Genomic DNA, 15,142 nt, shown 5'->3' with positions numbered 1-15,142 from the left:
CCCCTCCTCTAGCAAAGCTCTGCCCCTCCCTGTCTTGCAGGTGATCTGCCAGTTGCCGCGGTCGCACCAGAACGTGTTCCGCTTCGTGGTGGCTTTCCTGTGGGAGCTGCTGAAATACTCTGAGAGCAACAACGTCAGTGGCAACATGCTAGGTAAGGCCTGCCTGTCCTGGCTGGGAGCTGGCCTTCCTCCTGCTCCCGCCTCCTCTCATGCAAATGTTTTCTTTTTCTTTTTTTAAATAATATTTATTAGAAATTTGAAGATTACAGAAAAAAGAAGAAAGAAGAAACAATGAAAAATTAAACAAAACAAAGCAATACCTTACAATACATTAAAAACAACAACAATACAACAAAACAACAAGAAAAACAAAAACATTTAAAAACACATCCAATATTTCCATATCTTTATCTTTCATTTACTTATTTCATCGACCTCCTCACACCTCCCTTTTTTGTATTCTAGTTCAATTGGCTATTTCAGCAAATCCTTTCCATCTTTCTCAATTTTTGTTCTATAATTTATCTTAACACAATCTAACCTTAAATTTTCCACTTTGGCCCGTTAACAATCTATTTTTACTTAATTCTTTATAACATTTCTGCTAAAGCCATATAGCTTCATTCCAGCATCCTTCTAACATTCATTAATTTTGCAATATTTCTGTAAATATACTTTAATTTTTTTCCAATCTTCTTCCACCGACTCTTCTCCCTGGTCTCAGATTCTGCCAGTCATTTCCGCCAATTCCATGTAGTCCATCACCTTCATCTGCCATTCTTCCCGAGTGGGTAGATCTTGTGTCTTCCGGTGCTTTGCGATAAGTATTCTTGCTGCTGTTGTAGCATACATAAAGAAAATTCTATCCTTCTTTGGCACCAATTGGCCGACCATGCCCAGGAGAAAGGCCTCTGGTTTCTTCAGGAAGGTATATTTAAATACCTTTTTCATTTCATTATAGATCATCTCCCAGAAATTCTTAATCCTTGGGCATGTCCACCAAAGGTGAAAGAGTGTACCTTCAATCTCATTACATTTCCAACATTTATTATCGGGGCAAATGGTAGATTTTTGCAAGCTTGACTGGTGTTATGTACCACCTGTAGATCATTTTCATTAGATTCTCTTTTAAGACATTACATGCCGTAAACTTCATACCTGTGGTCCATAACTGTTCCCAGTCAGCTATCATAATGTTATGTCCAACATCTTGTGCCCATTTAATCATAGCAGATTTTACCGTTTCATCCTGAGTATTCCATTTCAACAGCAAGTTATACATCCTTGACAGATTCTTAACTTTAGGATCTAGCAATTCTGTTTCCAATTTTGATTTTTCCACCTGGAAGCCTAGTTTTTTGTTCAAATTATATGGCTCCATTATTTGATAATAATGGAGCCAGTCTCGCACTCTGTTTTTTAATTTTTCAAAACTCTGCAGTTTTAATCTGTCTCCCTCTTGTTCCAAAATTTCCCAATACTTCGGCCATTTGGCCTCCATATTGAGTTTTTTTTTGAGCCTTTGCTTCCATTGGTGACAACCATCTTGGGGTTTTATTTTCTAGCAGGTCCTTATATCTTATCCAGACATTAAACAGTGCTTTTCTGACAATATGGTTTTTAAAAGCCTTATGTGCTTTAACCTTATCATACCACAGATATGCATGCCAACCAAATACATTATTGAAACCTTCCAAATCCAACAGATCAGTGTTTTCAAGAAGCAGCCATTCTCTCAGCCAGCAAAAAGCGGCCGATTCATAATAAAGTTGAAGATCTGGCAGGGCAAATCCACCTCTTTCTTTAGCATCAGTTAATATCTTAAATTTTATTTGAGGCTTCTTGCCCTGCCAGACAAATCTAGAGATGTCTCTCTGCCACTTCTTGAAACAGTCCATTTTATCCAAAATTTGCAATGTTTGAAACAAAAACAGCATCCTTGGCAATACGTTCATTTTTATCACAGCAATTCGGCCAAACAGTGATAACTTCAAGTTTGACCATATTTCTAAGTCCTTTTGCACTTCAGTCCAACATTTTTCATAGTTGTCCTTAAATAAATTCACATTCTTAGCAGTCATGTTAACCCCTAAATATTTCACTTTCTTAACCAGTGTTAATCCTGTCTCCTTCTGAAACTTATCTCTCTCAATCACAGTTAGATTTTTCTCTAAAACCTTAGTTTTCATCTTGTTCAACTTAAAGCCTGCTACCTGACCAAATTCTTGAAGCAATTCCAGTACTCTTTTAGTACTGGGTTCTGGCTCCTGTAAAGTCAATACCAAATCATCAGCAAATGCTTTCAATTTGTACTGTTTAGCTCCCACTTGTATACCTTTAACCAATTGGTCCCTTCTAATCATATTTAGCAAGACCTCCAGGACCGATATAAAAAGCAATGGAGAGATTGGGCATCCTTGTCGTGTTCCTTTCTCAATCTTAAATTCTTCCGTCACTACGTTATTCACAATTAATTTAGCCTTTTGTTCTGAATAAATTGCACCTATACCATTTCCAAAACCTTGACCAACCCCCTGTTGGGATACTGCCAGGGAGACAAAGTCCATCTGAGCCCCCAAGCTGGCTGCCGGACGATCCATCGATCTCTGGTAGACACGCAGTATCAGCAATTAGCGACACGAAGCCTCAGGCTGGTGCACACTCTATCAGCAGAATTCACACAGCAAAAGATGCACAGCAGGAGAGCATATTTACAGTTTATTCAGCGTTGGTCAGAACAAAGAAACCATGACCGCCTGCTCCGGCTGCTCAGGCAACAAGAAGAAACGAAAGCAACTGACAACATAAACATCCTGTGAGACAGGAAATACGCAGACTCTGTGACTCACAAAGCCTGCTCCCTTTTAAGGTGGAACGGAAATATCCTAACACCCCCATCCCCTGTAGATTCTTCTTCATAAAACTCCAAGAAATATTGTCAAAGGCTTTCTCCGCGTCCACAAATATCAGAACTGCTTTAGTATTAAGCTTCACTTGTAGTTTTTCTAAGATATTAATTATGTTCCTTGTATTATCAGACAAATGTCTGCCCGGGAGAAAGCCCGCTTGATCTTTATGAATTTTTTCTGCTAACACCTTTTTTAGTCTTTTAGCCAAAATATCTGCAAAAAAATTATAATCCACATTAAGCAGTGATATGGGGCGATAGTTCTTAAGCTGTGTCTTTTCAGTCTCTGTTTTCGGTATAAGTGTAACATAAGCTTCCTTCCACGACTCTGGTGCCCTTTTCCCTTCCAATATTTCATTACAAACTTCCTTTAAAGGTTGTATTAACCATTCTTTCAGAGATCTGTAGTATCTTGAAGTCAATCCATCCGGTCCTGTGGAATTACCTAATTTCATGTTCTGAATGGCCCCTTCTACTTCCTGCTCCGTTATTTTGTAATTCAGCATTAACTTATTTTCCTGAGAGATTTTTTGCAGTCCATTAGTTTTCAAAAATCTATCAATGTCCATTTCTTTCTGCGTCTCCTGTGTATATAATTGTTTAAAATACCTCTGGAAGCACTTTCTAATCTCCACTGGATTCTGTATATTCTTTCCTTCCACTTCCAAATTCGTAATGGTATTAAGTTTTTGTCTTTTTTTCATTTGCCAAGCCAACAATTTTCCGCACTTATTTGCCGATTCAAATGTCTTTTGTCTCATCTGTTTAATCTTACATTCTATTTCCTGATTCATCATTTTCATATATTGTACTTGATATAACTTTATCTCTTTCAAAATCTCCTGCGACTTTGGTTTCACCCTCAGTTTCTTCTCTCCTTCCTTTATTTTTTCCAGGATTTTATCTTTTTTCTCATTTTGAATTCTCTTCTTAATTGCATTCTGTTGTATCAGAAATCCTCTCATAACCGCTTTGCTTGCGTCCCAGATTACTCTTTTTTCCACGGTAGTGTTCATATTTATCTCAAAATAGTCTCTCAAAGTTTTTTGGGCCTTCTTAGTCACTTCTTCATTCCTAAACAAAGTATCATTCATCCTCCATCTAAAGGAACCAATTGGCGTCAGTTTCATTTCCATCTTCACACCATTATGGTCGTATCAAGTTTTGGGGCAGATTTCCACTTTACTAGTCTTCGGAGCCAGTCCTCTAGTTACCCAAATTTGGTCAATTCTTGTCCATGTCATTTTAGCCTCAGAGAAGAAAGTTCCCTCTCTTCCCAGGGGGTTCTTCATTCTCCAGATATCAACTAAATCCATATTTTCAGTCATGTCAAAAACAGTTTTTGGTAGTCTTCCATCCTTGATGACTACCTGTCTCTGTGCCTTGTCCATATTTGTAGACACCACTCCATTCATATCTCCCATCAGAATCATATTGTAATCCATATAGTCCATCAGGGTCTCATGTAACTTCTTGAAAAATTCCGATTTTCCTTCATTTGGTGCATAAATACCTACTATCAAAAATTTCTCTCCTTGTGATTGAATTTCAATTGCAACAAATCTTCCTTGGTCATTTTTAAATATAAATTTCGGTGATAGGTTCTCCTTTGCATAGAGGACTACTCCTCTTTTTTTAACTTTATCTGATGAAATAAATTCTTTTTTTTAAATAAGATATTTATTAAAGTTTTAAAGATTTATATAAAATAGAAAAAACAAAAGAACAAACAGAAACAACAAAAATACATACAAAACACATACAACAACAAATCCCCTATATTCATAAAACTTACTTTCCCGACCTCCTCATACCTCCCCTCTCTGTATTCCAATCTCTAATTAGTTCAATTCAGCAAATCCTTCCCCTAATTTCTATATAGTTTTTGACCTTTCTTTTCTTAATTACATAATCATTACAGCTAAAAACCCCTTAATTTCAAAATCAACATCGTTCTAACATTCAATAATTTTACAATGTTTCTTAAGATAGTCCTTAAATTTCTTCCAATCTTCTTCCGCCGTCTCTTTTCCCTGGTCTCGGATTCTGCCGGTCATTTCTGCCAGTCCCATATAATCTATTACCTTCATCTGCCATTCTTCCACGGTGGGTAGATCTTCTGTCTTCCAATACTTTGCGATGAGTATTCTTGCTGCTGTTGTAGCATACATAAAAAATGTTCTGTCCTTCCTTGACACCAATTGGCCGACCATACCCAGGAGAAAGGCCTCTGGTTTCTTCAAAAAGGTATATTTAAATACCTTTTTCATTTCATTATAAATCACTTCCCAGAAAGCCTTAATTCTTGGGCATGTCCACCAAAGGTGAAAGAATGTACCTTCAGTCTCTTTACATTTCCAACACTTATTATCAGGCAAGTGGTAAATTTTTGCGAGCTTGACTGGGGTCATGTACCACCTATAAGTCATTTTCATAATATTTTCTTTTAAGGCATTACATGCCGTAAATTTTATACCAGTGGTCCACAACCGTTCCCAGTCCTCAAACATAATGTTATGACCAATATCTTGTGCCCACTTGATCATAGCTGATTTAACTGTTTCATCCTGTGTATTCCATTTCAACAGCAAGTTATACATTTTTGACAAGTTCTTAGTTTTGGATTCTAACAATTCTGTCTCCAATTTTGATTTTTCCACCTGGAAACCAATTTTCCTGTCTAACTTAAAAACCTCCATTATTTGATAATAATGAAGCCAGTCTCGCACTTTATCTTTCAATTTCTCATACCTCTGCAATTTCAATATATCCCCTTCTTGTTCCAAAACTTCCCAATATTTCGGCCATTTGGACTCCATATTAAGTTTTTTCACAGCCTTTGCCTCCATTGGTGACAACCACCTAGGAGTTTTATTTTCCAGCAAATCTTTATACCTGATCCAGACATTATACAATACTTTCCTGACAATATGGTTTTTAAAAGCTTTATGAGCTTTAACCTTGTCGTACCACAAGTATGCATGCCACCCAAAAGTATTATTAAACCCTTCTAGGTCCAAAATATCTGTGTTCTCAAGAAGCAGCCAATCTTTCAACCAGCAGAATGCTGCTGATTCATAGTAAAGTTTAAAGTCTGGCAGGGCAAATCCGCCTCTTTCCTTTGCATCAGTTAATATCTTAAATTTTATTCTGGGCTTCTTGCCCTGCCAGACAAATCTAGAAATATCTTTCTGCCACTTCTTGAAACAATCCATCTTGTCCACAATCTGCAATGTTTGAAACAAAAACAACATTCTAGGCAAAACATTCATCTTTATAGCTGCAATTCGACCCAACAAGGAAAGCTTCAAGTTTGACCAAATTTCTAAATCTTTTTTTACTTCTGTCCAGCATTTTTCATAATTATCTTTAAATAAATTCACATTTTTAGCTGTCATATTAATCCCCAAGTATTTCACTTTCTTAACCACAGTTAAACCTGTCTCATTCTGAAACCTCTCCTTTTCCATAGGTGTTAAATTTTTCTCCAATACCTTAGTTTTAGATTTGTTCAGTTTAAATCCTGCTACTTGGCCAAACTCTTGAATTAATTCTAAAACCCTTTTGGTACTAGATTCTGGCTCTTGTAACGTAAGTACCAAATCATCTGCAAATGCTCTCAATTTGTATTGTTTAGCTCCGACCTGTACCCCTTTAACCAGCTGATCCCTTCTGATCATATTTAACAAAACCTCCAGGACCGATATAAAAAGTAATGGGGAGATTGGGCACCCCTGACGTGTCCCTTTTTCTATCTTGAACTCTTCCATAACCACATTATTTACAATTAACTTTGCTTTCTGCTCTGAATATATTGCACCTATACCGTTTTCAAATCCTTGGCCTACCCCCATCCCCTGGAGATTCTTCTTCATAAAACTCCAAGAAATATTGTCAAAGGCTTTCTCCGCGTCCACAAATATCAAGACTGCTTTAGTATTTATATTCACTTCTAACTTTTCCAAAATGTCTATTATATTCCTTACATTGTCTGACATATGTCTTCTTGGGAGAAAGCCCGCTTGGTCCCTATGAATCTCCTCCATCAAAACTTTTTTCAATCTCTTAGCCAAAATGTCAGCAAAGATTTTGTAATCCACATTTAGTAACGAAATAGGGCGGTAGTTCTTAAGTTGAGTCTTTTCAGTCTCAGTCTTCGGTATAAGTGTAATATAAGCTTCTTTCCACGTTTCTGGTGCCCTTTTCCCCTCCAAAATTTCATTGCAAACTTCCTTCATAGGTTGTAATAGCCACTCCTTCAACATTTTATAATATCTGGAAGTGAGCCCGTCTGGTCCCGGGGACTTGCCCAATTGCATGTTTTGAATGGCACCTTCTATTTCCTGCTCTGTTATTTTCTGATTCAAAATTATTTTACTTTCATGAGAGATTTTTTGTAATCCATAAGTCTTAAGAAATTTGTCTATATCCATTTCTTTCTGCGGCCCTTGTGTGTATAATTGTTTAAAATATCTCTGGAAGCAATTTCTGATCTCATTTGGCTTATATATGTTCTTTCCTTCCACTTCTAAATTTGTAACCGTATTTAATTTTTGTCTTTTCCTCATTTGCCAAGCCAATAGTTTACCACATTTGTCTGCTGATTCAAATGTCTTTTGTCTCATTTGTTTAATTTTCCATTCTATTTCTTGATTCATCAGTTCCATATATTGTGTTTGGTATAATTTGATTTCTCTCAAAATCTCTTTAGACTTTGGTTTTGATCTTAGTTTCCTTTCCCCTTCTTTTATCTTCTCCAAAATCTTATCTTTTTTCTCATTTTGGCTTCTCTTTTTTATTGCATTTTGTTGTATCAGAAATCCTCGCATAACGGCTTTACTTGCGTCCCAGATTACTCTTTTTTCAACATTAGTATTCATGTTTATTTCAAAATAGTCTCTCAATGTTTTTTGGGCCTTTTTTGAGCCAGTGTGGTGTAGTGGTTAAGAGCGGTAGATTCGTAATCTGGTGAACCGGGTTCGCGTCTCCGCTCCTCCACATGCAGCTGCTGGGTGACCTTGGGTTAGTCACGCTTCTCTGAAGTCTCTCAGCCCCACTCACCTCACAGAGTGTTTGTTGTGGGGGAGGAAGGGAAAGGAGAATGTTAGCCGCTTTGAGACTCCTTCAGGTAGTGATAAAGCGGGATATCAAATCCAAACTCTTCTTCTTCTTCTTCTTATACACTTCTTCATCTCTAAATAAGGTGTCATTCATCCTCCATCTGAAAGAGCCAGTTGTTATTTGCTTCATCTCCATTCTTACTGCGTTGTGGTCGGAGCACGTTTTTGGGCAGATTTCCACTTTCTTTATCCTTGATGCCATTCCTCTAGTGACCCAAATTTGGTCGATTCTGGTCCATGTCATTTTGGCTTCAGAAAAGAAAGTTCCCTCTCTTTCAAGAGGATTCTTTGTTCTCCAAATGTCAATCAAGTCCATATTGTCAGCCATTTCAAAAAAAGTTTTTGGTAGTCTTCCATCCTTAGTAAGTACCTGTCTTTGTGCTTTGTCCATATTTGTAGATACAACTCCATTCATGTCTCCCATCAAAATTAAATTATAGTCCAGATAGTCCAACAAAGTCTCATGCAACTTCTTAAAAAATTCAGATTTCCCCTCATTCGGTGCATAAATTCCTACAATCAAAAATTTCTCTCCTTGGACTTGAATTTCAATTGCCAAGAATCTTCCTTGTTCGTCTTTAAAAATTAATTTCGGTAGCAATTTTTCCTTTGCATATATCACAACTCCTCTTTTTTTGACTTTGTCAGATGAAATAAATTCTTGTCCCAATCTTTTATTCACCAATATTTTCCTGTGTAACCTCATCACATGTGTTTCTTGTAAACAAATCAAGTCCAATTGTTCTTTCTTCAATATATGAAAAACAGCTTTCCTCTTTCGAGGCATATTCAAACCATTACAATTCCAGCTTAGAAGTTGCAGAGCCATGATGAAACTATTTACCTCCTACTGCTCCAAGTAGTTGTTCTTCCTCTGTCAGTGGTTTCAACCCAAATGACAAGTTTGATATGTCCAGTGTTCCTCCCAATGGCGTCTGTTCCTCCCCAGATTCCACCTCCTTCTGCAGATCCTCTTCGTGGTCTCTCAAGAATTTGTCTTTATCACTCAGTGTCCTTATTCTTATCTTCCTTCCTCTGTATTTAAAAGATAGACCTTGTGGAAATTCCCACCTGAAGAATATCTTATTTTTTTTCAGTAAAACAACCAGATCTCTGTAGTAGGTTCTTACGTCCAAAATATGCTTCGGGATATCTTTAAAGATCTCCACAGCAGAAAAAAAGTTTAAAAACAAATCCAATATTCCCATATCCTTATCTTCATTAACTTGTTTCATCGACCTCCTCACACCTCCCTTTTTTGTATTCTAATTATTAATTATCTCAGCAAATCCTTTCCATCTTTCACTATATTCTGTCAAATCCCGGCAATTCTGGGCGGATGGCAACCCTACCCACTTGTGCCAGATTGCCTGGCATACATTACAAGCATCTAGTCACATCCCGGGGCTAGCCGACCTGACGGGAAGAGTCCGCGACCAGGAGGAGGAGGAGTACCAGGAAGAATGGACAAAATTCAAAGATTATTTAGCTAAATATGTCAAGATAACCTAATTGGAAAAGCTTGCAAATACGAGATAGGCTTAGGATTTAAATATGTAAGGATAGGAATTAAGATGTTTCAAGCTAGATTAGAAAGAATGAAAGATGTGAAGTGATCAAGTTAATTTTTTTTTTTGAGAAGATTGATTTTGGAAAACTGTTAAAATGAAATACAATGAAATTCAACCAGGGGGGTTTGAGGAAGTCACTTAACAATGTTATCAAGATTGGTTTAATTACAATTAGGATGTTTGTTTGTTTGTTTGTTTGCCTTAAAAAAAATTTGGAAAATTAATTTAAAAAACTGAAAAGAAAAACACCATAGATTATCCAGAATCCCAAGCAGCGACATTGTGAAACATTCATAGGAATAAAAGGTAGGGGGGAAGGAGGCACAATGTCAAGCAGGCAACAGAATAAACCCCAGCACTGTGGGTCTAAAACCGGCCCCTGAATCTCTTGCTCCCCATTCTCCCCTTCTGACAGTAACATTTTTTTGCTTGCTGAATGGCTGTGTGCAATGAGAGCTCAGTCACTGAGGAAGGGCGCTGGCCCAGTGGGAGAAGTATGTGCTTGGCATGCAGGCGACCCAAAAATCCATTCAAGAGCAAAATTCCAGTTCTCGTGTTTTCTGTCGAAATGGCTAATTTAGACCAAGGAGAAATTCTGTAAGCAAAGGTAGCAGGCTTTGAAAAGCTTATGCAGATACACAAGGACACATTGCTAAAAGAAACAAAGGGATTTGGAGGGACCATGAGTGAACAGGTAGTACCAGAATGTACAGAATTGTACCTAGAAAAAGGTTACAACTGGATTACCTTTTTGTAAACAACAACAACCCCCAAAATAAACCTCGGAAGCAGCAGGACTCCTTAGGAACTCTTCAAAAAACAAAACACAAAACTGCATATCCCTACCTAGTCACCAAATGTGAGGGAAAACGTAAACCAGCTTCTTACACTGCTGTAAATGATAGCCAGATTCTGCAATTTTTTACCACACCAGAAGTAAAAGCACGGGGCATTAATAAGTTTTTGAAAAATCATGCACTTCATTTGTAGGCAAGGGAAAGCTTTCTGAAATGTACAAAATCTTACTAAGACACACAATCTGTTGAAATGACCAAGCAGCGGACGAGATTCGGGGACAGTGGTGTGCCGCCTGGGGAAATGTTCCTTTCCATTCACCTTAAGCAAAGATGTAGTGACCTTGTGCATCCATAAATAACTTTCAGAAATGTATTTCATTACTTCCCAAAGCTTCTCAATGGGCTACCAAATGACATTTCTTTCTATTTTGGATGAAACTGGGGAAGCAGCTTTAGAAGAAGGGGTTGCTGACATTCACTGGCCTGGAAAACACCTGATGCCAATATGATGGCATAGCGGTGTCCGCCAATTGTGGGTGGTGAATTGCTTGGGTGGCCTCTCTTGAGAAACGTTGCCAGAAAATGTATGAACCTGTTTGTGATAAAAAGTGATTCGTAAAGCTGCAAACAGCAGGTGTCCCAAGGTTAGGGAGAAAACATGGCAACGAAAGAGCGGGGAGATTAGTTCAGGGTCAAGCTGGGTGGGTTGTCAAGGAAACAGTGTCCTGCCCATCTTTGTGACATCTCGTGCTGCTTGTAGAAAAGACAGCAGCTACACATCCCCGTCGTGGGATAGTTGGGAGGAGTTGGCTGAGACAGAACGGGGACGGAGAAGCAAGCAAGCAAGCAAGCAAGCGAGGGACCAACAGGGGAGATAGGTGTAGACTTTGCTTTGCTTTGCTTTCACTTTATCATTTCATTTTCATTTGTATATTTTGTGCACATATTTTCCTGTATATTTTAGACAGAGAGGAGTATGCTTCCCTTATCTTTCCTTTCCTGGGGGTGGGGGGAGTGTTGGAATCCCCCCCCCATACATGAGATGCACCACTGTGTTCCTGTGGAGAGCCGTTTGGGGTCTGTGGGTGCATAAAAAAACAAAAAGAGCCCTATTGCGTGGCGAGTTCCCGCCCCCCCCCCAAAGTGGAAATAAAGACACATGACACAATTATTTAAGGTTAATGGGCTAAATATGGCCACAACTTTATTGGTTACAGGTGATGAGCGGTATTGGCTTAGGCATTGGTCCTAACCGACTATCCGGCTTCAGCCCGTCCGCTTGAGGTCCGGGAAGGGTTAACCACCAGTAGGGGGAGTCCTGCTGATGCACATCAACTCGGGACCCCCCCCCGGGGGTCACCGCTCAGGGGCGTGCCTTAGGCCCTCACCTCCATAGGCTTCGGACAGGGCCACGCCCCTCGGAATCCTTTATCGGACTACCCTTCAATATGCGGGGCAGGTGATGTCGCTTCCTCCCCTCTTCCATCTACAGAACAATACCAATACCAATGCCTAACCGCCAATACCCAGAAAGTTGTGACGATTTGCTACAAGGTAGGCGGCGATAAATAGGGCTGGTCACGCCCCCTGAGCCAGCCGATTGGCTGTCCAGGGGCTGACGCGGCCGGAGATTCCCTCAGTCGCCCGCAACTCCACCTCCTTTGTAGGTGGAAGTGGCTTTGCTGGATCAGAGGAAAAGCCCGTCTAGTCCAAACTCACAAGCCCACTCCTGCTGCTTCTCCTCTAGCTGTGGGCTTCAGAGGTAGAGTGCCTCTGTTCCTGGAAGCTCTATATTGCTATGCTGAGTAATAGTAAGAGATGCTGTTGTTCTCCTCCAACAATTGGTGTAATCTGCTTCCCAGCCCTGCAGGCTACTTCTCCTTGTAGCATCGGCTGCCTGCAAATTTCAGCAACGGAGTAAACATGATGTGAAGTTCCCACCAGCTTTCTCAAATGAGTTGATTCAAAGCTCTCCCTCCATCTGCTTTCTCTCCTAGGCCACGATCATCTTGGATAACTCCTTCCTGCTCCTTTCCTTGTTGGTGTTTTAAATAATAAATAAATAAACAAATAAACAAATGATTAAAGATTTCTTAGTTTACAAAAAAACCGTGCCTTGTCTCTTTTGTCAAGTTGTGTTTTCTACAGATCAGTTTCATTTGTTGTGAGACATTAGTGTTGCATGCAGTGTTGGGTTAGGAAGAACAGAGGGGGAAAGAGGGGGAGGGTGGGGTCGGGTGGCAATGCTTCTCTTCTACTTAGTGTACAGGGGAAACTCGGGAAAGTAGAATATCGTGGAAAAGTTCATTTATTCAAGTAATTCAACTTAAAAGGTGAAACTAATATATGAGATAGACTCATGACATGCAAAGCGAGATATGTCAAGCCTTTATTTGTTATGATTGTGATATTATGGCGTACAGCTGATGAAAACCCCAAATTAACAATCTCAGAAAATTAGAATATGAAATGAAATCAGCAAAACAAGGATTGCAAACAGAGCAATATTTGACCTCTGAGAAGTAGACGTTTCACCTTTTAAGTTGAATTACTGAAATAAATGAACTTTTCCACGATATTCTAATTTCCCGAGTTTCCCCTGTATGTGTGGGGTTTTGTGTCAGCATCACTTGTGTGGGTTCACTTACTATTCCCTTGTTGCATTTCCTTGGTGGTGAGAGAGGTTGGGGGGTGACCTAGGGTGTGGTTGGTTGGCTGCAGTGAGATTTGTTGTTGTGTGTGAGTGGGCACCTAGGGTACAAATAACCAGAAACCTCATCAAACTATACCTCCACAACTACAACCCCTCGTGGCGACAAATCAACAAATACCCGAGGAGATGCAACAACACCAAATGCTCCTCTCCTTGTTGATACGATGTCCCGCAGCCGAAGTAGTGTGTGAAATGACACGGCTCTGCCTGCAACTGTTAGGCTACCCGTATTTGTGTTATGGCTATGCTGCAAAGACTCCCTGCCTTCTCTTACACACACACACACCATTTTGGTTGTAGGCTTCTGTCTCAGGTTTTGAAATGTGTTGGGGAGGGGGGTTTACTGGGTTGTTTTTCTTTTTCTTTTCTTTTTTTAATAAGATATTTATTAAAATTTTCAAAATATTACAACAAGAAAAAGCAAACAAAATAGAAACAGAGGAAAATACAAAGAGTAAAAATAGTCAACAGAGTAATAAAAAAAGATAAAAAACCCCTTCCCCCCGTGTAAAAAGAAAAAAGAACCAACATAGAAAAACAAAAAAGTGACAAAAATACAAAAATCCCAAATCTTTAAAAGCATTTAAAAACAGATTCATTATTTTCAAATCCTTAACTGTCATTACCTTCTTTCTTAGACCTCCTCCTCCTCCCTTTCTTTGTATCCTAATTATAGATTATCCCAGCAAATCCTTTAAATTCTATCATTACAATACCGTAGACTATTTTAATCCTATCTTTCTATAATAAAATAAACCTTAAGACTTAAAACTTAAATCTTATCCTTACCAGCTTTTTATAATCATAATATTCTTTCATAATTCTTAAGCATCTTTGCTAAAGCCGAGTAATTCCTTCCAACATTTTTCTATCATTCAACAACTTTATAAAACATTCTAATAATGAAAAAAAGAAAAAAGAAAGATATAAACAAATCCAATCTTTATCCAACGTCCCTTCTTCCTGGTTCCGGGTTTTGTCAGTCCTTATTTCATCAATCTAGCCCATTAACCTGGTAACCTTATTTCCAAGGCCCTCTTGTCACTTCCATGGTCCTTCCGCAGCTCTTCTTCATATTTGTAACTGTAATTTCCCTTATCTCCGGCTTGTGATAACTCCAGCTTGACAATGTCTCTTACTCGTGATAACTCCAACTTGACAATGTTTTTAACCCTTCTCGACAGATCAAACCCTTTTCCGTATTCATCACTGCATTCCATGTAGTATTTAAAAGCATGTCTCAAGGGCCCTCCAAAATTGAGAGCCCCCACAGTCCCAAACATCTCACCTCCCATTGCCATATTTGAAAGGTCCAGACCTCCCAACATAGGGGGGTCAATCCAGCCCCCCATTTCCAAACCAGAACAAACTTTTCCTTTCCAAATCTGGCTCCTTCCAAGTTCATGTTCATTTGTCAAGTCCAAAAGATCATACTCCTGTTGGGTCTGTTCTGTCAAACCACACTCCTGGTTTAATGTCACAAACTCCTGTTCTGTCGAAACACCCTTCTGTTTTAAATCCTGAGTGGGCTCCACATATTTTGCCACTGTCTGGTCAAAATATCCCACTGCCTGATCAAAATTTCTACTCGAAGTCACCATCCAGTTCACTTTTTCATGTAATTCTTGTTACGAAAAAGGAGCAATGCAGCAGCGAGCTCCAGATGGCTGGAAAGCCAAACAGGATGTTGATGCTAGGGACTGTACCGTGGGAACAAAGGAACAGTCTATTCACTGTACTGAGCACCGGATGTTAGCTCAGAGTGCCATCTGACCTGTACTGGAAGTACAGGGGAGGAGTTTTTTTCTCTCTCCTGTTGGTGTTAAGAGAGTGCAGACACGTTTCTCTGTACTGCTGGAAAGACAGAAATAAAGGCATGTAAATACATTTCTGTCTGTCTCCTTCCCCTCCCTGGGGATGGCAGGGGAGGAGTGGTGTGTTCTTCTCACGTTAGAGGAGGATCGCCGATTGAGATCTCGCCTGCTCTTGCCGGGAGTCGCAGACAGGGAGGTCAACAAGGAACTCAAGCCGGG

General features: G+C 39.3%; 1 pseudogene; it reads left to right on the top strand.

Annotated features, from left to right (window-relative positions):
- LOC128406111 (inositol polyphosphate 5-phosphatase OCRL-like) overlaps positions 1-15,142 on the top strand; it is a 108,729-nt pseudogene that overhangs the window by 12,276 nt on the left and 81,311 nt on the right.

Source organism: Podarcis raffonei, chromosome W (genome assembly GCF_027172205.1).
Source record: "Podarcis raffonei isolate rPodRaf1 chromosome W, rPodRaf1.pri, whole genome shotgun sequence".
Lineage (NCBI taxonomy): Eukaryota > Metazoa > Chordata > Lepidosauria > Squamata > Lacertidae > Podarcis > Podarcis raffonei.
This window is presented reverse-complemented; position numbering and strand designations above follow the sequence as displayed.